General features: G+C 44.2%; 1 long non-coding RNA gene across 1 annotated transcript; it reads left to right on the top strand.

Annotated features, from left to right (window-relative positions):
• Window positions 1-1,893: 1,893 nt before the first annotated feature.
• On the top strand, window positions 1,894-3,789 carry LOC120486164 (uncharacterized). The gene is made up of 3 exons (XR_016147165.1): window positions 1,894-2,257; window positions 2,425-2,518; window positions 3,679-3,789. It is a non-coding gene; the product is annotated as an uncharacterized LOC120486164 (long non-coding RNA).
• The last annotated feature ends 18,302 nt before the right edge of the window (window positions 3,790-22,091 follow it).

The raw sequence follows: 22,091 nt of genomic DNA, 5'->3' as shown, positions 1-22,091 counted from the left end.
TTATTTTTAGGTTTAATTTTGTAACCTGAAGAGAACCTTCCCAGAACGTTCCCTGCAGGTTATTTTTAGGTTTAATTTTTATAACCTAAAGAGAACGTTCCGGGAACGTTCCCTGCAGGTTATTTTTGGGTTTAATTTTATAACCTAAAGAGAACGTTCCGGGAACGTTCCCTGCAGGTTATTTTTAGGTTTAATTTTGTAACCTGAAGAGAACCTTCCCAGAACGTTCCCTGCAGGTTATTTTTAGGTTTAATTTTTATAACCTAAAGAGAACGTTCCGGGAACGTTCCCTGCAGGTTATTTTTGGGTTTAATTTTATAACCTAAAGAGAACGTTCCGGGAACGTTCCCTGCAGGTTATTTTTAGGTTTAATTTTATAACCTAAAGAGAACGTTCCGGGAACGTTCCCTGCTGGTTATTTTTAGGTTTAATTTTGTAACCTAAAGAGAACCTTTCCAGAACGTTCCCTGCAGGTTATTTTTAGGTTTAATTTTGTAACCTAAAGAGAACCTTTCCAGAACGTTCCCTGCAGGTTATTTATAGGTTTAATATAATAACCAAAGCTCTCTGTGAAAGTCCAGGTTTACAGTTGAATATTCAACGACAATAATGTTATTTGATATAATCAATAGGCTACTGCTTTCATATTCTATTTACAAAGCACTTTCAGGACATCTTTATTGTATGTATATATTTACGTGCTGCATGATTTTGACGTGGTTAATCATTAATGCCGTGCACGTGAACTTTCGAGTCTCTCAAACACTGGAGCGGCCGGCGCGCAGAGTTGCCATGGAAACGGCACGGGACCACTGCTACTGGTAAACAACAAAACTCCCTCTCTCGCTGTTGTTTCAACTTTTCACGGCTTTTTTCAGGTGAGATTACTCTCTAAAAGCACACGAATAATACTCACAACTGTTTTCGACATTTCTCCTACTTGTAATTGACACGATTCTGTTAAAAATGTACTTTATCGACATGGTGTAGTCTTCGGAAAAAGTCCGTAGAGGTAACTTAGCAAGGCTAAAGAGGTAGCAGCTAACGTTAGCAAGGCTAACTAACATCCACGTTAACTCGGTTGAACTTTTATTTATTAAAGTTTATTTTAATCACCTCTTATGTGTAAATGAGAGGTTTTGTAAGGGTTTTACAGTGAGCTAATTTATTTAACGTAAACGTAACGTATCGGTGATGTTTCAGGACTTTCAGGAGCAATTGGCCGAAACTAACGTTAGCTCAATCAATGGTAACGTTAAACACATTTTGATTAAATGTTCTGTGATTTCAGTAGTAACGAAATAACCCATAACAGAGAGAAAGCTCCTACTTCAACATTTCTGAAGAAAGCTGCTGCCGGAGAAGTAACGTTAGGACACAGGTGAGCCGAAGAAGGGCAATAAATAAAAAAACATTTATGATTATTAGCAGTGTTGAAAACAGTTGTGCTGCTTCATATTTTTGTGTTTTTCAGGATTATTTGATGAATAGAAAGGTTTAAATAACAGCATTTATTTGATTATATTTGTTAATGTAATGCATCCTTGCTGAGTAAAAATTTCTTCTTTTGTTGTTCTATTAATTTTTAAATCTATCATTGACCCCAAATGTTTGAACATTAGTGTAAACTACCCTTCATATGTTTGTGGTCTATTTAACAATGAATCTTGGAGGGGAAAAAATGGTTTAAACTGTTACAATGGTTTACACAAACGCATTAATCAGCATAACTGTTTTTAACATTGATAATAATTTCCTATTAATTCAATTGAATATGGTGACTTCAATTTACATGACGTCGTGAGCAATCAAGTCGTTTATAGATCAGTTAGTAGTGCCCAGCATAAAAGTCCACTAAAGGAGATTTCTCGCATTTTACCCCTAAACTCTGGAATACCTATGAAGGTAAAAGAGTAACAAGACTCGAGCATGAACAATAAATACTTGTATGCTAAAATTTACACTCACAGCTCCAACGTGAAAACCTCATCTAATATGCAATAACGTTGAAAAGATCACAGTTTCTGTCCTGACGGAAATTTTCTATCTTATTTTTTGCTTTGCAGAACAAGTCTGTGACTGACTTAATGAACCCAGTTGGTTTGGATCATGCTCAAAGATGTAAGGGTTACAAAAAGTTAACCAGAACTCTTATGAACTCCATCTTGTCTTTCAAAGAGATGGTAACATGAACGGAAAAAAAGGGGTTGTTGGTGAAAAAAGAGCCTTGACCTACAAAAGGTGCAGCTAATAATTGGTAAGCATGTCTGAATATCTTTTATCAGTAGTTATTATATGACAAGCGCTGAGCGCATCTGTCAGCGCCAGCCATAGCGTGGAAAGCACAGTTTGAATCTGGCAGTTATGTCACGTCATGACAAACTTGTTTTCAAATTTTAATGTAATCAATTTCATTTCTTACAGACTATGTCAAAAAGAGGCACCCAGGCATCGGAGGCACTGAGATCAAGGTCTGCATGACACAAAAGTTAAGAGATCTGAGGAGACGAGCAGAAAGGTAATATTCAGACGATCCAACATCCAAGTGTGATCCCTATGTGTCTGTTTACATTTGTGAAACCGACATGAGTGAAGACTGAGGACTCAGTTTATTCCTCAGTCTACATTGTGATCTATTCACATTTCGGGAACGTTCTCTAAAGGTTCCCGGAACGTTCTCCTAACCTCTACATCCCGATATGCCTGTACACAAATAAGTCTACAAAAAATATCTTCTATGTTGTTTATTTTTTCCAAAACATAAGAATCGTATGAAGATTACTACAATAAATGTAATGTATGCACAAAATTTTAATGCCACGAAAAGCCATGCACATATATTTTAAATATATTTATAAAAAAAATTCAAAATTGCAGTTTGAAACCATGAAGATAACCATGAAGATAAAGATTCTAAAACTAAAGAGATTAGCCTGTAATAATTTAATAAATGTAAATAGGACATATATGATCATATACTAATTAAATATCATGAGAAACTGACATTGTTTATTGTTCACATTGACCTGAATAGTAATTATTTTAAAAAATTAAAACAATTGATTGTATGAATATAAAATCATTACAATAAATTAAATGTATGCAAAAAAATGTATCTACATATAAAAACCGTGAACATGTATTTTTATAAACATGTATTACAAAATTAAATAAAAAATAATCATGAACTTGAAAACATAAAAATTCTAAGACTTTAGGAGATTATAATAATAAGTTTATAAATGTGAATAAATGTGAATATCTCAAGACAATTATCAATGAGAAACTATATACACTTTTGTTTAGCACACATATTATACATAAATATAAATAATTATAAATAATTATACAAACCACAACATGTAAATAGGAAAACGTTTGCGTTATTTTGTCACTCATTTGGATTAGTATGAAAGCTGCAACCATTCACATCCAGTCTTTGTGCTAAGCTAGGCTAGCGGTGGGTGCGTCAAACAGACTTATAGCACGCACGGAGATGAAAAAGGTATGTATGGACCAATCTAACTATGGGGGATGAGGTGAATAGGCTAAAGTCCCAAAAAGTCGGAGTGTTCCTTTAAGGTTCAGTCATTTCACTTAAATGGCAGTGACTGATTGAAGAATATATATTTTTTTTACTTTTCTTTGTAATAATGTTACTATTTGTTATTCTTACAGATGACTGTGGTGAAGATGGATGAAGATGGATGAGGCTTTCAAGTGCAGGATCTACAATTGTTTTCGTTTCACCTTTTCGTTTTGCCTGTTTTGAATGTGATGCACAGCCTAGGCCTATATAATTGTGTGTTGTCTGTTTTTAATCAACAATTAAACAATGAATCGACAAAAACATGGACTGTACAGGTTTATTATTTATATAGATTTACTGTTGTATTTTATTGAAGTAAAAAAAAAAGATGAATTGTTGTTGAACATAAAGAAAACTATTGTCTAACTAAAAACAAACCATAAAAAAATAATGTTCTGGGAACCAAAAACTAACTTTCTGGTAACCAAAAACTAACGTTATGATAACCAAAAACTAATGTTCTGAGAACGTTCTGGGAACCAAAATCTAACGTTCTGAGAACATTAAGAAAACTTTCCCAGATAACCAAAAACAAACCATAAAAAATAACGTTCTGAGAACCAAAAACTAACGTTCTGAGAACGTTCTGGGAACCAAAAACCACTCTTCTGGGAACCAAAAACTAATGTTCTGAGAACGTTCTGGGAACCAAAATCTAACGTTCTGGGAACGTTAAGAAAACTTTCCCAGCTAACCAAAAACAAACCACAAAAAGTAACGTTCTGAGAACCAAAAACTAACGTTCTGAGAACGTTCTGGGAACCAAAATCTAACGTTCTGAGAACGTTCTGGGAACCAAAAATTGTTAGCTGGGTAGGTCCTGTCTCAGAGGAATAGGCCAAGGAGGTGCTGTCGCGAGGAGCATGAGTTCGGAGAACCACGTCTTGGTGGGCCAGTAGGGGGCTACCAGCAAGACCTGCTCCTCGTCCTCCTTGATCTTGTACAACACCCGTGCAAGGAGGCTCACTGGGGGAAACGCAACTTGCGTGGGCCCCGTGGGCAGCTGTGCGCCAGCGCATCTGAGCCGAGCGTACCCCCGGTCAGGGAATAAAACTGGGCGCAGTGGGACGAGTCCTGAGAGGCGAACAGACCTATCTGTGCCTCCCCGAACTGGTCCCAATCAGCTGGACCGACTGGGGATGGAGTCGCCATTGGCCGGAGATGGGACGGACCCGTGACAGCTCTTCGGCTGCCAGGTTCCGGTCTCCAGGAATGTATACTGCACGAAGGGACCTCAGGTGCTTCTGACTCCATATCAAGAGGTGGCGGGCGAGCTGCGACAACCGGCGCGAGCGTAGACCCCCCTGGTGGTTGATGTACGCTACTGCCGTAGTGTTGTCTGAACGGACAAGCACGTGCTGGCCCGAGATCATCGCTCTGAAGCGGTGTAGGACGAGCCGTACTGCCAGCAGCTCGAGGCAATTGATGTGCATGAGGCGCTGGGCTCCTGTCCAGGAACCGGCGGCTGCATGCCCATTGCACATGGCACCCCGACCCGTGGTAGATGCATCCGTGGAGACAACGAGATGCCTGGAAACCCGCTGGAAGGGACGCCGGTCCGTAAGAAGCTGGGGTTCAACCACGGGAAGAAGGTTCGGCGGCACGCTGGAGTCACTGGAACTCGGAGCGAACCGCGATGCCATGCCCACCTCGGGACTCGATCGCCAAGCCACAGCTGAAGCGGTCTCATATGAAGCAAACCGAGCGGCGTCACCGCGGCCACGGATGCCATATGCCCCAGGAGCCTCTGAATAGTTTCAGTGGAACCGCACTCTTGCCCTCGAACTGTCGAAGACAAGTCAGCAGTGAGTGCGCGCGCTTGTTCGTGAGCTGCGCGGACATGGCGACCGAGTCTATCTCCATGCCGAGAAAAGAGATCCTCTGCACGGGGCAAAGTTGCTCTTTTCCCGGTTGACCCGAAGGCCCAGACGGGCTAGGTGCCGGAGCACCAGGTCTCTGTGTTCGCAAACCTGAGCTCGAGAATGTGCCAGTATCAGCCAGTCGTCGAGAAAGTTCAGGATGCGAACCCCGTGCTCGCGAAGGGGAACAAGGGCTGCCTCGACGATCTTCGTGAAGACGCGAGGGGACAGAGCTAACCCGAATGGGAGAACCGTGTACTGATATGCCTGGCCCTCGAAGCAAACCGAAGAAACGGTCTGCGTCGAGGCAAAAAGGAGACATGAAAGTACGCGTCCTTCAGGTCGATCGCTGCAGACCAATTCTGAAACTGAACGCATTCGCGAATGCGTTTGGCTGCGAGCATTTTGAACGGTAGTCGATGGAGAGAACAGTTCAAAATGCGTAGGTCCAGGATCGGTCGTAACCCACCGGTCTCTTTGGGGACAATGAGTAGGGGCTGTAACCCGGGCCTCATCTCGGCTGGAGGGGCCGTCTCGATTGCACCCTTCGCCAGCAGGGTCGCAATCTCCGCTCTCATGACCGGGGTATTGCCACCGACCATCGTGGAGCGAACTCCCCTGAAACGGGGAGGAGACCGTGCGAACTGAATCGCGTAGCCGAATCTGAATGTTCTGATGTCTGTTCTGCCGGGGGTCTGGCGATAGAGGGGGAAGGGATTGGCGTAGCCCGGGGACGACACACGCACCCTTCCGCGCCCTCAGAGACAGAGAGGAATAAACGGGGCGACGCACTGGACGTCGTGCGCGCTCATTCCAGTCTGTGTGCTCAATGACAGTGTCAGCTTTTCCCCAACCAGCTCAGGGAGCTAGCTAGAACAAAGATTCTCCACCGGCCCTCCACCGGGGAAGGAGGGGCCCTGCTACCGCCTCCTGAGAAAAACATGACACTATCACTGAGTGGCCCGCCTCAGGAACATCGCTTCGCCTGGCGTTTAGCGGGGCACACGGCCTGAGGGGGGGGGGGACGCTTACCTGAGGCCTCGTGGGAGGGAAGGGAGCCGCAGGGGGCGTCCTCGGCGGCGAGCTGGCGGAGGCGTATGAGCCGACGGCTGGTTGGAGGCAGCAGCTGGCCGTCGGGGCAGAGAAACCGCCTTCGTCTGCTCCTAGGCGGTCGAGAAGTGCTGGGCAAAGTCCTGGACCGCACCGCCGAACATTATGATGCTTCTGGACCACAGCGGTGGGCATCACCTGACCAAGGGAGCGAGCGGCCGCCTCCGTGACCCGTTCAAGGGCAAGGTAGGCGGCAGGCTCGCAGCTCGCTTGGTCCGTCACCTCCTCGTGCACATTCCTGAGTAGCTAGCTTTGTAGGTGCTCATCATATGCAGGGCGGAGGCTGTCTGTCCCGCCGCTCTACAGAATCGCGCCGCCATAGACGACGAGAACCCATAGGCTTTGGAGGGGCATCTGAGAGCAACCGCCGGTTGACCGGGGGAGCCCCAGCGTACCCACAGACAGCCGCATCGCCGAGGGGAGGAAGGGCGGGGAACTGAAGCACGCTTTTTTTTTTTTTTTTAATATTATTTTTATTTATTTATTTATTTATTTATTTATTTAGTGCGTGTCAGTTCCGCATGCAACTCGGGGAAAAAAAGGAAATTGGGGTTGGCCGTGGCCGTAAGGCGGCAGCGTTACCCAAAAACCAATTATCCAGCCGCGAGAGATCGGGATAGGGCGGAGTTCCACCCCCACCCGATGCTCACGGAGGCCCGAGATAGCACGGCCATCATCGCGGGATCAGACACGGCGACGCCGACGCTCCCGAGGGAGGCAACGCGGCCGCATCCTCACTTCCCGAGGAGTCAAGCCCGCCATGTGATGCTGCGATCGTCATCGCATCATTCTCTGGAGCGCCGAGCGAAACAGACGGTACCTCAGAGAGGCAGACGTCTGAAGCGATACAGCGCTCAATGGCTCTAACACTGAGCGGTGGGTGTGACCCGAGGAACTAACGTCGGGGTTTTTTGTCACACATTCACCGTCATATCACCCTATCCGCGAGTCGAACAGCTTCTATTTTAAGAAGCAGAACGAGTAACGGACACGGGGACTCTCACTATCAGATCATTGAGTCTCGATCACAGTGTAGAGATGCTCATGTTCCCATTCAGAAGGAACATGAGACATCCGCGAACGCTGCTCTGCATGCTGAAGCCCAGGCACACACAGAGCAGCGAACGCGACCATCAGAAAATGACATGAGACGAACGCACCCAGAAGAACACGGGCGAGTCGTCTTTAAAAAGACGTGCCGCGTGCAGCTCTTTCACTTAAAGAGAGGAGGAAATTCACTCTTTCAGCGCTGAGGCGACCAGGGAGAAGCGCAAAGTCTGGCAGACCACTGCTCAGATCGCAGGCAATGCAGAGTCTCGCTGGGTACCGCCGTCACACCAACACTGAAGAGGACGCTCGTCTCGAAGAGTCTTGAACAGTGAGAATGGCTTTCAGGAGTGAAGAGTTCTCTTGGCTCCGAAGCGAAAACATACTGCGGTTGCGTTCACTTCCTCCTTTTATACTCACGGAGTAGGGCGGAGTACGCTATGCAAATTTCCGCAGCCCCAAGGCATTGCATGCCATTGGCTCGTATTTAAATACTCGAAGAGGATTGGCTTTCTATGCGAAACCCCCAATCTCCGTCACTTCTGACGTAACTCGAAGTGACTACGAAAGGGAACCACATATATAACAGTCAGTCATACTAATATATTATACTGTAAGACTGGAAGAATTGGTTGAAGAGATCAACCTCACCCACAGGTCTATGAAACAAAGGACCTTGCTTGCAAATTAACATTTGAACACCTCTCACACTATCCATCTAGATAGTCTTTGCTTAGTGACTGGATCACCCTTGGTCTTCCACCAAAGCAGACAAACAATTGTTCCGTCTGTCTAAAAGACGCAGAACGGTCCAGATAGATTCTCAGCACCCTCACAGGGCAGAAAAGATTAGCCTCCCCATCCTCTGCCGAGGGGGGAAGGGCTAACAACATAATAACTTGAGCTCTAAACGGGTTGAGAGCACCTTAGGTATATAGCCGCCGGTGCTTAAGAACGACTTTGGAGTCATCTGTCCCAAACTCCAAACATGCAGGGCTCACAGATAGAGCCTGCAGATCACCCACTCGCTTGATGAATGCCAATGCCATCAGGAGAGCAGTCTTAAGCGAGAGTGGTTTCAGATCAACCGACTGGAACGGTTCAAACGGTGGACCCTTGAGGGCCCTAAGGACCGTGGAGAGGTCCCACAGAGACACCGAAGGGGGACTAGAAGGGTTAATCCTCCTAGCGCCCTTCAGAAACCTTACCACTAGAGCATTTCTGCCCAGAGACTGACCTGCCACATGGAGCATGATGCGTTCCGATGGCTGCCACATCAACCTTGAGTGTGGACGGGGTGCGGCCCGCGTCCAGCAGCTCCACTTTAAAGCAAAACTGACCATTTTAAAGCATACAGGCGCCGTGTGGACGGGGCCCTTGCTTCAGAAATAGTGTCTAAGACTCTAGTATCTGCGATGCTTTCAGAGAGCCCAGATTGTCCTGCGCCCAGAGGAGGAGGTCCCTTGCCATAGCATACAGGTTGCTCGACCTGATGCCCCCCTGGCGGTTTATGTAAGAAACCAATGACATGTTGTCCGTACGGACAATGACATGGTGGCCCCTGAGGTTTGGCAGAAAAAAATTCAGGGCCAAACCAACCACTTTAATTTCCAGACAGTTGATATGTAAGCTCTGCTTCGTGCTCGACCAAAGGCCGGATGCAGGCTTGCCCTTGTGTAGCACTCCCCAAACTGATTGCCCTAGCACTAGCCAGTCGTTGACATAGTTCAGCATGCGCATTCTCTGACTTTTCAGTGGGGAGAGCGCTGCATCCATGCATTTCCTCGAAGGTGAATCTCAAGAATGGCCTGTGACAAGGGGACGATCTGAATATGAAAGTATGCATCTTTCAGATCCATTGTAACAAACTAATTGCCCGGGCGAACTTGCGCAAGAATTTGCTTGAGTGTTAACATTCTGAATGGATGCCTCATGAGAGCCTTGTTCAGATGTCTCAGGTCTAAAATGGGTCTAAGCCCGCCGTCTTTCTTTTGAACTAGAAAATAGTGGCTGTAAATCCCTGAATACATTAGCGCGGGAGGGACTAATTCTATCGCTTCTTTTGCTAATAAATTCTGAACTTCATTACGAAGCATGTGATCGACGCTGCTTCTCACCGATGTCTCGATAACCGCCTGAAATTAGGGGGCCTACGAGCGAATTGGAGTGAGGAGCTTCACTTTATAGTGTTACCTAACATAACATAGGTACCCTTATAAAAGTGATTTGTGCACATACTGAGTGTTTGACCTTGCATACAGGCTTTTGCCCGGGGGGGCGGGGGGTCAGTATTGCAACAGGGAGGGGGCCACCTAGTGAAGGGGGGCCGTGAACCCGTGTGTTGTGAAACATGCTATTTTTGTGCTTTATTTGGGTCGCCGTGAAAACCAGTCAAGTGGGCTTGACTGTGTAAAGCGAAGGCGGCAGCTTGGGCTTGTTGGACGCTGAGTTCGAACTCTTTGGCAAGAAGTGCTGGGATACTTTCTGTGCCTCTGTGCACCTCTCAAAGAACCCCTTAACAGCTGGGCCGAAGAGGCCGGAGCTGGAGACAGGGGCATCAAGGAACCTCGTTCTGTCTGCGTCCTTAATCTCGGTGAGGTTGTAGAGCATGACCAAGCTAGCCATGTACCTCCCGATGGCCTACGTTGTAGCCTTGGCAGCGCTTCTCAAGTCCCGTAAGGCCTCAGGGTCCGGGCCAGTCTCGTCCATGGATCGAAGGAGTTAGACCTGTAGCACGGTCATCGTGTCTAGGGCTGATGCCGCCTGACCGGAAGCAGAGTAAGTGTGTCCAGCGAGGGCTGAGGAACCATCCGTCCAATCGACTGCGAGGAGACTCCTCGGGCGTGGTCCACTCCAGCTCGAGGTCCGCAACGGCCTTGGTTAGAATCCGAAGCATCTCAGCGTTGGAGTTTGTTCAAGTCATAGAATCACTGGCCACAGACTGAGAGGCGGTGACGGGGTCGATAGAGCTCAGTCACTCTAAAGAGGCATCGATAGACAGGCTGTCGTGATGTTCAGACGATCCGCCGATGGAGACGAGGCCCGCCACGTGAACAAGACCGGTGATGGCGATTGGGCCGGAAAAAATGAAGCACGCGGCGACACAGCTGGCGTACGTTCATTAGAATCCAGGCCCTCAAGTTGCCGTTGGCTATGACGCTTCTTCTTCATGGGGTCAGAAAGCGTCGTAGAAGCGACGTCGCCATCCCGCGAGAAAGCTAGCCGATTGCACAGCATGGAGATAGGCATGCTTTCGCAGGCCGCACATCTGCCGGCAGTGAGAGCATTCTCCGCATGGTCGATTCCTAGGCAGGCAATGTAGCTTGCGTGTTGGTCTGCCTCGTGGCGCAGGAATGAGCCATTTAAAAAAATAAAGTTAGCTTTCCAAAGGATATAAAGGCAGTCGCCGGATAGCCACAGGTGAGACGTCGGCAGAGACCACAGAAAAACGACGAAGTCTGAGAGAGAGGCAGCTCAGCAGAAAGGCTTGATTAGACGGTGATATCAGTAAAAAGCTTAGGGACGTGAAAATTGCTATAATGGCTTTATAGGCTGGGTCACGCCCCCTTGGCGGGCTCTGACGTAAGGCTAACCCATTGGTTGCACGTCAGATTCGCCCGCGCCACTGGATGTGCAGTTGCTGCAGCACAGCCTATGAGCGTCTAACGCTCAATGTGCTGGCTATGCAGCTGCAAATGCGTTTTTACAAAAGGCTTCAGTAAATCAAAGAAAAAGGAGTTTTCCCACTGCATATAGCTACGCAATATGAAGTGACCTTTCGAAAGGGAACTGTGCTGTCATATGATGATTTGTAATCATGAAAGGTTACTGTGGAGTAAAGTACATAAATCAAATGCCTGCAATGGTCTTTGTTTAAACAGTGATGATCCAGGTTTCAGAAAATTCTAAATCAGTTAAATCAACATACCTCTGACCTGTCAGGCAACTGTTGCTGTATTTACCTAAAATATACAAGTATTTTATTATTTTTTTTGCATTTCATTAATGCAAAAGATTCTGTACTTGTGTAATCAAGATATCATCAGCTGTGCTGAATATGAAGAGATTAAATATAACACATGACAGTGGGCAGGGGCTCTAAAGTAGGACACATTCAGGGATTATTATGGCCACTGTTTCTCTCACTAGTATGAAGCCTATACCCTGACCACTGTAACAGACATGTTTGTGAATCACAAACTGAAAAGACACTGAAAAGAAAGAAAGAAAGAAAGAAAGAAAGAAAGAAAGAAAAAACGAATTTGCTTGCATTGTTTTTCTGCCTTCTCTGGTACAGACCCTGGTTATGTGTATACATAATTAAATTTGTGGCTGCATAACAAAAAAAAAATGAAATTAACATTTTCCTAACTTAACAGGTAAAAAACAAATACAGTTTTTTTTTTCACATGTACAGGTAAGGTGTACATTTTCAAAACTCTCAGCCCGGAAAGTACTGTGTAATCAAAGCGATTTTACAGTGTATCTTTCTGTAATTATAGTGTACCTATAAAGTACTTACATGTAAGTATAAGGGAACAATAAAGTTTGGGGAAACAAGAGTAAAAACCAGGAGAATAAAAAAATATATATATTGTAAGATGTAAAAACATTTGAAAGCCATTTAGCAAGAACATACACTGTGTACTTTTTTTAAATAATGGTGTACCAATACATTCTATATAGCCTTCTTAAAAATTACAGAGTACAGTATCTATGCATTTATACAGTAATCTTTTAAACAAATATTGCAGTGAAAACTAAAACAATTGCAACTCTTGTTTAAATATTGGGGAAAGATTCTCTTGTTTCATGTAGTGGTGCTTGTTACCCTCTTGCTCCATGTAGTTACAATAAAAATACATACACACAATCTTATATCACTGACTCGGAAACCAAGTTTTTTATTTGAAAAACAACTTAATTCAAAACAGATTAATTTATGGCCCCCAATGTCACACAGTAAATTGTAACTATGTGGAACAAGAGTATATTTCCCAGTATTAAAAAAATGCAGTAGTTAGCTTTATTTGCCTTGAAACATGTAAGCCCAAACTTAAACATCTGCACTTTTGCTATAAAAAAACTGAATAACTGCATGAAAAGATATGTAGCCTACCCTGTAAAAAAAATAAAAATAAATGGTAACACTTTAAAATAATGGTCAGTAGTTAACAAGTAGCTATGCAGGAAGTAATAGGTAGTACTGCATTAACACCGAAGTTAATACTATTAACTAATATGGAAGCAATATTAACTAAGCATTAAGTAATAGGTAATTAGTACAAAGGTAGTTCCTTGGTAGGTATTTGATTGTTACTAAAGAAATATATCCTCATTGAGAACTACTTGTGAACTAAGAATTAATAACCAATTAATTACTAATCACAAAAGTAACATGTCTAAAAAGTGAACAATTGTGGGGGTTTTACTCTTAACGTGGTCATAACATTTCAGAAGCACATGCCTCAAATGGGTTCTTTGTGGAAACCAGTTTATGAAGTTTATATATCCTCCCAAATACATTAGCTAGGTTGAGATTGTGACCACTACTCTTGCCAGGATGGACGCATGTTCTCTGTTTATTTAAAACTTAAACATAAAATAATCCTAATAAAGACAGTTTTTAAAAATAAACCTTAAATAATTATGAAGTGATGCTGACACTCTCATGATTGGATTAGTTCACTATTACGAGCTCTATTGAATGTCAGTCACATATATCTCAGACTCCAAAGACCTATAACTTTATGTTACAGTAGCTGCCTGAGGAGGACTTCTCTTTAGGACATGAAAATAAACATTGATGTTCACTTGTCAAAAACAATTTGTATCTTTAATGAAGAAATTGGCAGCATTTATGTTACGATAAGCGCAAAACCACATCTTCCAGATTACAGTGTTTGTTAGAATATTAGTGCCTCACAGAACCTGTACAGTATGTGTCAAATATAAAATTAAATTACTTGTATCATTTGTGAAAAACATGTTAACTCCTCACTAACTACTTAAGCGTTACCTTGTTATCCCGCAGGAACTACTAGTGATGTGGCCCATTATTTTAAAGTGAAAAACATGTTAACTCCTAACTAACTACAAGCGTTAACTTGTGTAAACATTGCGGGATGACGAGGTAACGCTTGTAGTTAGTTAGGAGTTAACATGTCATCCCGCAGGAACTACTAGTGATGTGGCCCATTATTTTAAAGTGAAAAACATGTTAACTCCTAACTAACTACAAGCGTTACCTTGTGTAAACATTGCGGGATGACGAGGTAACGCTTGTAGTTAGTTAGGAGTTAACATGTCATCCCGCAGGAACTACTAGTGATGTGGCCCATTATTTTAAAGTGAAAAACATGTTAACTCCTAACTAACTACAAGTATTAGTTAGTTAGGAGTTAACATGTTTTTCACTTTAAAATAATGGGCCACATCACTAGTAGTTCCTGCAGGATAACAAGGTAACGCTTAAGTAGTTAGTGAGGAGTTAACATGTTTTTCACAAATGATACAAGTAATTTAATTTTATATTTGACACATACTGTACAGGTTCTGTGAGGCACTAATATTATAACAAACACTGTAATCTGGAAGATGTGGTTTTGCGCTTATCGTAACATAAATGCAGCCAATTTCTTCATTAAAGATGCTAATTGTTTTTGACAAGTGAGCATCAATGTTTATTTTCATGTCCTAAAGAGAAGTCCTCCTCAGGCAGCTACTGTAGACTAACATAAAGTTATAGGTCTTTGGAGTCTGAGATATACTGTATGTGACTGACATTCAATAGAGCTCATAATAGTGAACTAATCCAATCATGAGAGTGTCAGCATCACTTCATAATTATTTAAGGTTTATTTTTAAAAACTGTCTTTATTAGGATTATTTTATGTTTAAGTTTTAAATAAACAGAGAACATGCGTCCATCCTGGCAAGAGTAGTGGTCACAATCTCAACCTAGCTAATGTATTTGGGGGGATATATAAACTTCATAAACTGGTTTCCACAAAGAACCCATTTGAGGCATGTGCTTCTGAAATGTTATGACCACATTAAGAGTAAAACCCCCACAATTGTTCACTTTTTAGACATGTTACTTTTGTGATTAGTAATTAATTGGTTATTATTTCTTAGTTCACAAGTAGTTCTCAATGAGGATATATTTCTTTAGTAACAATCAAATACCTACCAAGGAACTACCTTTGTACTAATTACCTATTACTTAATGCTTAGTTAATATTGCTTCCATATTAGTTAATAGTATTAACTTCGGTGTTAATGCAGTACTACCTATTACTTCCTGCATAGCTACTTGTTAACTACTGACCATTATTTTAAAGTGTTACCAAATAAATAAATATCCTATTCAGTATGTATTGGTACACAATTATTACAAAAGTACAGTGTATGTTCTCACTAAATTGCTCCCAAATGTAAGATTGTTCATCATAATAGTATAATAAGTACCCCTTAGTTCTATAACACTAAATATTTTTTTAATTATCCTGGTTGTTACCCATTTATTCCCCAAACTTTACATATTGTTCCCTTATAACATGCAAGTACTTTAGTTACACTATAATTATAACAGAAATTTGCTGTAAATTCACTTTTATTATGCAGTCCTTTCCGGGCTGTAATCTAAAGCATTACCCAAAACTTTAAACTGATCACACTTGTAACACCACTAGTCATTCTTTCAAAACCTGCTTCATTGCTTCCATTGCTTTCATTCTAGTTGCACATATTGTAATTCCAAATAATCATTGTTTCAAAACACAAGATCATTGTGATATGTAATGAGAACATTTCTACCAGAAAGACTCGGGAGATAAGATACTGTACGATATAACATTTTATTAACAGCCCAGCAAGCCATATGCAATAAAAGTTCTTTGGCGTAGGCCCCGTCCGTAACTCGCGATCCGAGGGTATGGATTCGGCATATCCTGCCTGAAGATGAAGGCAGGGGCGCAGCCGACCCCCAAAATGAGTGGAAGAATAATTCCACAGGACGAAGCCCACCCCCAAAGAACATGAAAGAAAAGTATACCCACCAGGAGTATGTTATGTGGTTCCTAAATAGAAGAAGAAAAAGAGTTAGCAAACAGGTAGTCAACATGGGTATATCAATTTCCATGGATAGTAGAGTTCCATCGATATTGCAGTGGGAACGGAACTCTACGATCTAAAGTCGAGCATGCTTAACTTAATATGAAGATACTTTTCTGCTGCTGAATTACATGAGACATTTACGCATTTGCTCATGCTTAAAATTAATTTATCACTTATTTATTTAATATATACGAGGCCGCGCTGAGCCACATAGAAAGGGCCACGCTGAGACACATAGACAGGGCCACGCTGAGACACATAGACAGGGCCGCGCTGAGCCGCATAGACAGGGCCGCGCTGAGCCGCATAGACAGGGCCGCGCTGAGCCGCATAGACAGGGCCGCGCTGAGCCGCATAGACAGGGCCGCGCTGAGCCGCATAGACAGGGCCACGCTGAGCCGCATAGCCGCGCTGAGCCGCATAGACAGGGCCACGCTGAGCCGCATAGACAGGGCCACGCTGAGCCGCATAGACAGGGCCACGCTGAGCCGCATAGACAGGGCCACGCAGAGCCGCATAGACAGGGCCACGCAGAGCCGCATAGACAGGGCCACGCTGAGCCGCATAGACAGGGCCACGCTGAGCCGCATAGACAGGGCCACGCTGAGCCGCATAGACAGGGCCACGCTGAGCCGCATAGACAGGGCCACGCTGAGCCGCATAGACAGGGCCACGCTGAGCCACGAAGACAGGCCACGCTGAGCCACGAAGACAGGCCACGCTGAGCCCCACAGAGACGAGGCCGCGCTGAGCCCCGCAGAAACGAGGCCGCGCTGAGCCCCACAGAGACAAGGCCACGCTGAGCCCCACAGAGACTAGGCCGCGCTGAGCCCACGGAGACTAGGCCGCGCTGAGCCCACGGAGACGAGACCGCGCTGAGCCCCACAGAGACGAGACCGCGCTGAGCCCCACAGAGACTAGGCCGCGCTGAGCCCCACAGAGACGAGGCCGCGCTGAGCCCCACAGAGACTAGGCCGCGCTGAGCCCCACAGAGACGAGACCGCGCTGAGCCCCACAGAGACGAGGCCGCGCTGAGCCCCACAGAGACGAGGCCGCGCTGAGCCCCACAGAGACGAGGCCGCGCTGAGCCCCACAGAGACGAGGCCGCGCTGAGCCCCACAGAGACTAGGCCGCGCTGAGCCCCACAGAGACGAGGCCGCGCTGAGCCCCACAGAGACGAGGCCGCGCTGAGCCCCACAGAGACTAGGCCGCGCTGAGCCCCACAGAGACGAGGCCGCGCTGAGCCCCACAGAGACGAGGCCGCGCTGAGCCCCACAGAGACGAGGCCGCGCTGAGCCCCACAGAGACGAGGCCGCGCTGAGCCCCACAGAGACGAGGCCGCGCTGAGCCCCACAGAGACAAGGCCACGCTGAGCCCCACAGAGACTAGGCCGCGCTGAGCCCCACAGAGACGAGGCCGCGCTGAGCCCCACAGAGACTAGGCCGCGCTGAGCCCCACAGAGACGAGGCCGCGCTGAGCCCCACAGAGACGAGGCCGCGCTGAGCCCCACAGAGACGAGGCCGCGCTGAGCCCCACAGAGACTAGGCCGCGCTGAGCCCACGGAGACTAGGCCGCGCTGAGCCCCACAGAGACGAGACCGCGCTGAGCCCCACAGAGACTAGGCCGCGCTGAGCCCCACAGAGACGAGGCCGCGCTGAGCCCCACAGAGACTAGGCCGCGCTGAGCCCCACAGAGACGAGACCGCGCTGAGCCCCACAGAGACGAGGCCGCGCTGAGCCCCACAGAGACGAGGCCGCGCTGAGCCCCACAGAGACGAGGCCGCGCTGAGCCCCACAGAGACGAGGCCGCGCTGAGCCCCACAGAGACTAGGCCGCGCTGAGCCCCACAGAGACGAGGCCGCGCTGAGCCCCACAGAGATAAGGTCATGTTAATCCATGCATAGACTAGGTTCGCTGAGCCGCTAGGCTGCTAGAGCTGTGCATAACTAAACGTGCCTAGAAAGCCACTAGGCTGCACAAAGCCAGCCCCCTAAGGACCATATAGCCAGTGATGGCGCAAGGCGAATTATTCGAGCTGAAACTATCACCAGATAGAGAAGCATACACCACCACCAGTAATTGCATAGGAATTTACCTGAATCGTTACTGCAATGCTTGCTGAGCTTCGAGAATGATCTTTAGATCGGGTCTTATATAACTCCGATGCAGAGGAAGACCATCTGTCCAGGATCTTAATAACTGAAATGGAATGCCACGATCAGCTGCTGTAGTGGCTGCCCAGATCCTGAAGGGTGACCAGTATACTGGGAGGGAGATAGACTGCAGCTATAGAGGACTGAACTGACGAGTCCTGGAATGAGCCATGAACGCTGTAACAGACAGCTATAATCTGATAACGATAAGGGACCACTGCAGACAGACGTAATCAAAAGGGGTTGAGTGGATTTTGCTTTCTGACTTGGAGTGTAATGCTGATGTTTTAAGCATAACCAACATCTGCAAGGTAAAACACTTAAAGTTCAAACAGTGGAAGAATTCATTTGAAAATTGCTTTAAAGAATGCAACAGTGCTGGGAGGAGCTAGTGACATTCCTCCTGGGTTAGTTCATCACAGCCTAAATATAATTGATCCTGCCAGCAGGACATGATATATAGAATATCGAGACAGAGTAACCTAACTGGTAACTAGAGATAACTACGCATGAGCTACATAATCCATCAACGACCATCTGGAATGTTGACTATGTTGACACTTCCTGAGACTCCGATTCCAGTTGAACAAGTGAAAAAGTTAAAATGTCGGTGATGGTAATCGAAGCTGCACCGAGCTGTTGAAACTCCGATCCCTGTGCTGGAAGCAGCAGCCCTACCACATCCAATGTGGAGGCGAAACAAGATGCTTACTCACCCTCGAAATGACCATTACTACTCAATTATTTTTGAGGCATTCTGGGCAAAACCCAGCATACCCGTGCATATCCTGCGAAAGAAAGGAGGCACAATTATACACTTTTTTTATTTATTTATTTATTTATATGATAAAACAAAGTGATTGTCGAACATTACCAGAGTTATTTATTTATTATTATTTAATTAAATCTATATATATATTTTTTTTTTATTTATTTTTTTATTTATTTATTTATTTATTTTTTTTTATTTTTTCTCAAGCAATCAAAGAGAAGTTACGGGGAACAGACTTGAAAAATTAAGATTAAAATACTTGCGTGAATTTGAATGCCTGCGAGCAAACTACGAATGGAAGGAATATTAAATTTAAATTTCATAATTGTATACGAAACCGCGATCCATAATCAGGATGTGAAAAGGGAATCTAAGTGATCATTGATCTGTTGACTCTTGAGCATGGAATCTTTTTCTCAGGGGTACAGCAAATGTCTGCCATGGCTCCCAAGTTGCTTTGCAGAAATAACCCCATACATATGGAAGACGCTGGCCACGACAGTTGAGATTCTTGAATAAATGGTGCGTAGACATGAAAATCACGCAGTTGACCAAGACAATGTCACTCGAGTCTCCTTCACTGATTAGTCTGGTATACTAATATAATTATTGAGTTGGCAGTTTTTGGCCAAGTATATGTAACTTTGAACGGCGCCACGCAACTCCTTGTTCCTTTTAGTCTGGGTTTCTCTGTACGTTAATGTGAAAATGCCCCTCGCATAAATGATTCCTATAACGCATACAGTAGATTAAGTAGCCGCCAGAAAGTTGAGTTTTACATAAACACATTTCCGTTGTTATTTATATAATTTGAAGTATAACGTGACTTTATGAATTTAAAGTAGCCTAATAGGTGAAATAGTTGTTTGTGAAATTACTATTACGCTACTGCCATCCTAGTCCACTGCAGTATGCATAAAGGCCAATGATAACATGCTTTTGGTTTTTATATACACACGCAACCGAACTCTGGTAAAAAATTAAAGCGAACGGAAGCGCAATCCTGCATATGCATAAAGCTCTTAAGCACTCTTAAGCTTATTTGAATTATAATAAACACAGTTTTTTTTTTTTTTTTTTTTTTTTTAGGTATTAACAAACAGAGCATGGTATTGAAAAGCTGATATAATTAAATAACCACATAACTGTGGAATATCAGTAACGCGAAGCTTTGCTTACACTTACCATTGATGCAAGCCATCCGGCCCCTCTGCAGACCGCAGATCAGCCGTAATAGTCAGAACACGCCACGTCATCGTAGACGCCAATTTCAACTCAGCCGTGTAGGAAGCAACGGAGAAATACTTACCTGAATGAAGTTTAATCTTGTAGAGGAGACACATTAACAGTGGCTGCTGGAAGCACCTACCAAAAATACCAGAAACGACTTGAAAGCCTTGGAAGTGAAGTTTGAACTTGAACCAGCGAGAGATCGTCTCGTGATTTGCATAGTTGTTATTTCACGTCGGTGGATCGGTGATCTGCGGGATAAATGGCACCAGTCCAAGCAGCAGAATTTCTCATGAAGGCCTTGGCTGATCAAGATGCGATACTGAACGCGGGAACCTCGACGTGCAGCAGGAGGTAGAGCGGGACATAGTCGGATGTCGATAATTGTAAACAATATGCGTGTCCTGGACATGTTTGGCTGGCGACTGAACGAGAGCATAAGTGAAGCGTCAGCATCTGCGAACTCAGACAAGTGTAAGTAAGGGTCTTTTATACTTCACGTATTAGAACGCGATTGGATAGATGAGAAGGTAATAATGACGTGACAATTGAGTCTTCCTGGCAGAACTTGCGCTACACTTTCATTTGGTTTAATAACCAAAACACCACAATTAGACTTTCTTCCAACTTAATACTTTTAACAATCAGTTCATTCAGTACAGTAGCAAACAATACAAGGTATACAGGTTTCAAATCACCTTCAATGCTGAATGAATGTTACTTTACTGTAGAACTGTATATACACAGATTCTAGGTACTAGGTACTGATTTCAGTCAGCCGTATGTCATTCCTTGCCCTGACCATTTCCACCACAGCCAACTCCCACTGGTCTGTCAGAATATGTGGGTGACCACCTCCAGGTTGTCTTTTGTTAATTCTGAGAGTAAAGCAGCATGCTGTCAATATTTTTCTACTATGACATAAAACTGTAACTCTATGTTGTTCTACTATAGAGTAATGCCATGTACAGGCCTACTATATTGTAAATATAGTGAATAGTTAATAAGAAAAAAACTGGCAGTTGTGGTTACTAGAGTTTTCTTGGTAAAAATATGGTAGAAACATTTTAGGTTTTACAGACTTTTAACCGTATTTAATTTTACAGCAATAAACCATATTTCATTTTCTGATATAATGTTAATTTACCAACGTTTTAAAGTATTAATATCTGTTTTGTTCAATTGTAATACACTAACAGCCAACAATCACAGCAGTAATGAGAGTCAAATTATCAAAGCTCATCATAATCAGCTCTTCCACAAGAAAGTTCAGACTATTATATAGAAGCTGCAGTGTCATTCACACAAACATTAAACACCATCATTAGCCTAAATGCCAGCCTGAACTCCGCCCACAACATTTTTTGGTCCGGAAGTTCGGGACTCGATCCATTGAGGAGTAATTATGATCTGGCAAAAAACGTTCGGGCCAATCAAATTGCCAGGGCGGGCTTTATACGATGATGGACAGGTGATCTGCAAGGACGTAATCATCACGTTATCAAAGAGCACTTAACTGGTTTTCCTCAAAGATGACTGCAGCTGGAGAATTGAGATGTATAGATTCCGCTGTCGCGTCTGTTGTGAAATAAATCGACAGCGCACAGAAAACTGCAATCAAGGCATTTGTTGATCGGAAAGATATTTTTGCTGTCCTTCCTACATGATTCGGCAAAAGTGTAACTTATCAGCTGCGGCTCTGATGGTCGCTAAGTAGATGGGACGTAATGAAAAGCCTTTGGTCACACTCATGGAGGAGTAAGTAAAAGAAGCAACACTCGTTATTTAACTTCTAAAATAAGTAAAGTTAGGCTACATTCTGTAGTTGACAACTGTATGCAAAGTAGTTGACTTACTGCGTTGCTCTGATTGGTTGTAGGTTTACCGACTATTAGGGGTGTAACGGTACACAAAAATCACGGTTCGGTACGTACCCCGGTTTTAAAGTCACGGTTCGGTATGTTTTCGATACAGCAAAAAGAAAGAAATGCCAGAGAAATTTCCTATTTGTTTAAAGAAAAAATATGTTTAAATAAGTGTGAGTTTTCCTAGATCTTGAAACTTTCAGGTTTATAAATGGGGGTCATCTTTGAAGGATGAACAAATGTTTTGGTCATCACATTAAAAATAACATTTAAATATATATTTATTTATATAATATTTGAATTTTGAAGTGCTGGAAAAAGATGTGTGAAGTACTTGAAAGCATTTCAC

The sequence above is a fragment of the Pimephales promelas genome, chromosome 17, assembly GCF_988280905.1.
Source record: "Pimephales promelas chromosome 17, fPimPro1.hap1.1, whole genome shotgun sequence".
Classification (NCBI taxonomy): domain Eukaryota; kingdom Metazoa; phylum Chordata; class Actinopteri; order Cypriniformes; family Leuciscidae; genus Pimephales; species Pimephales promelas.
The sequence above is the reverse complement of the archived record's forward strand: the minus strand, read 5'-3'. Positions and strand labels throughout refer to the sequence as shown.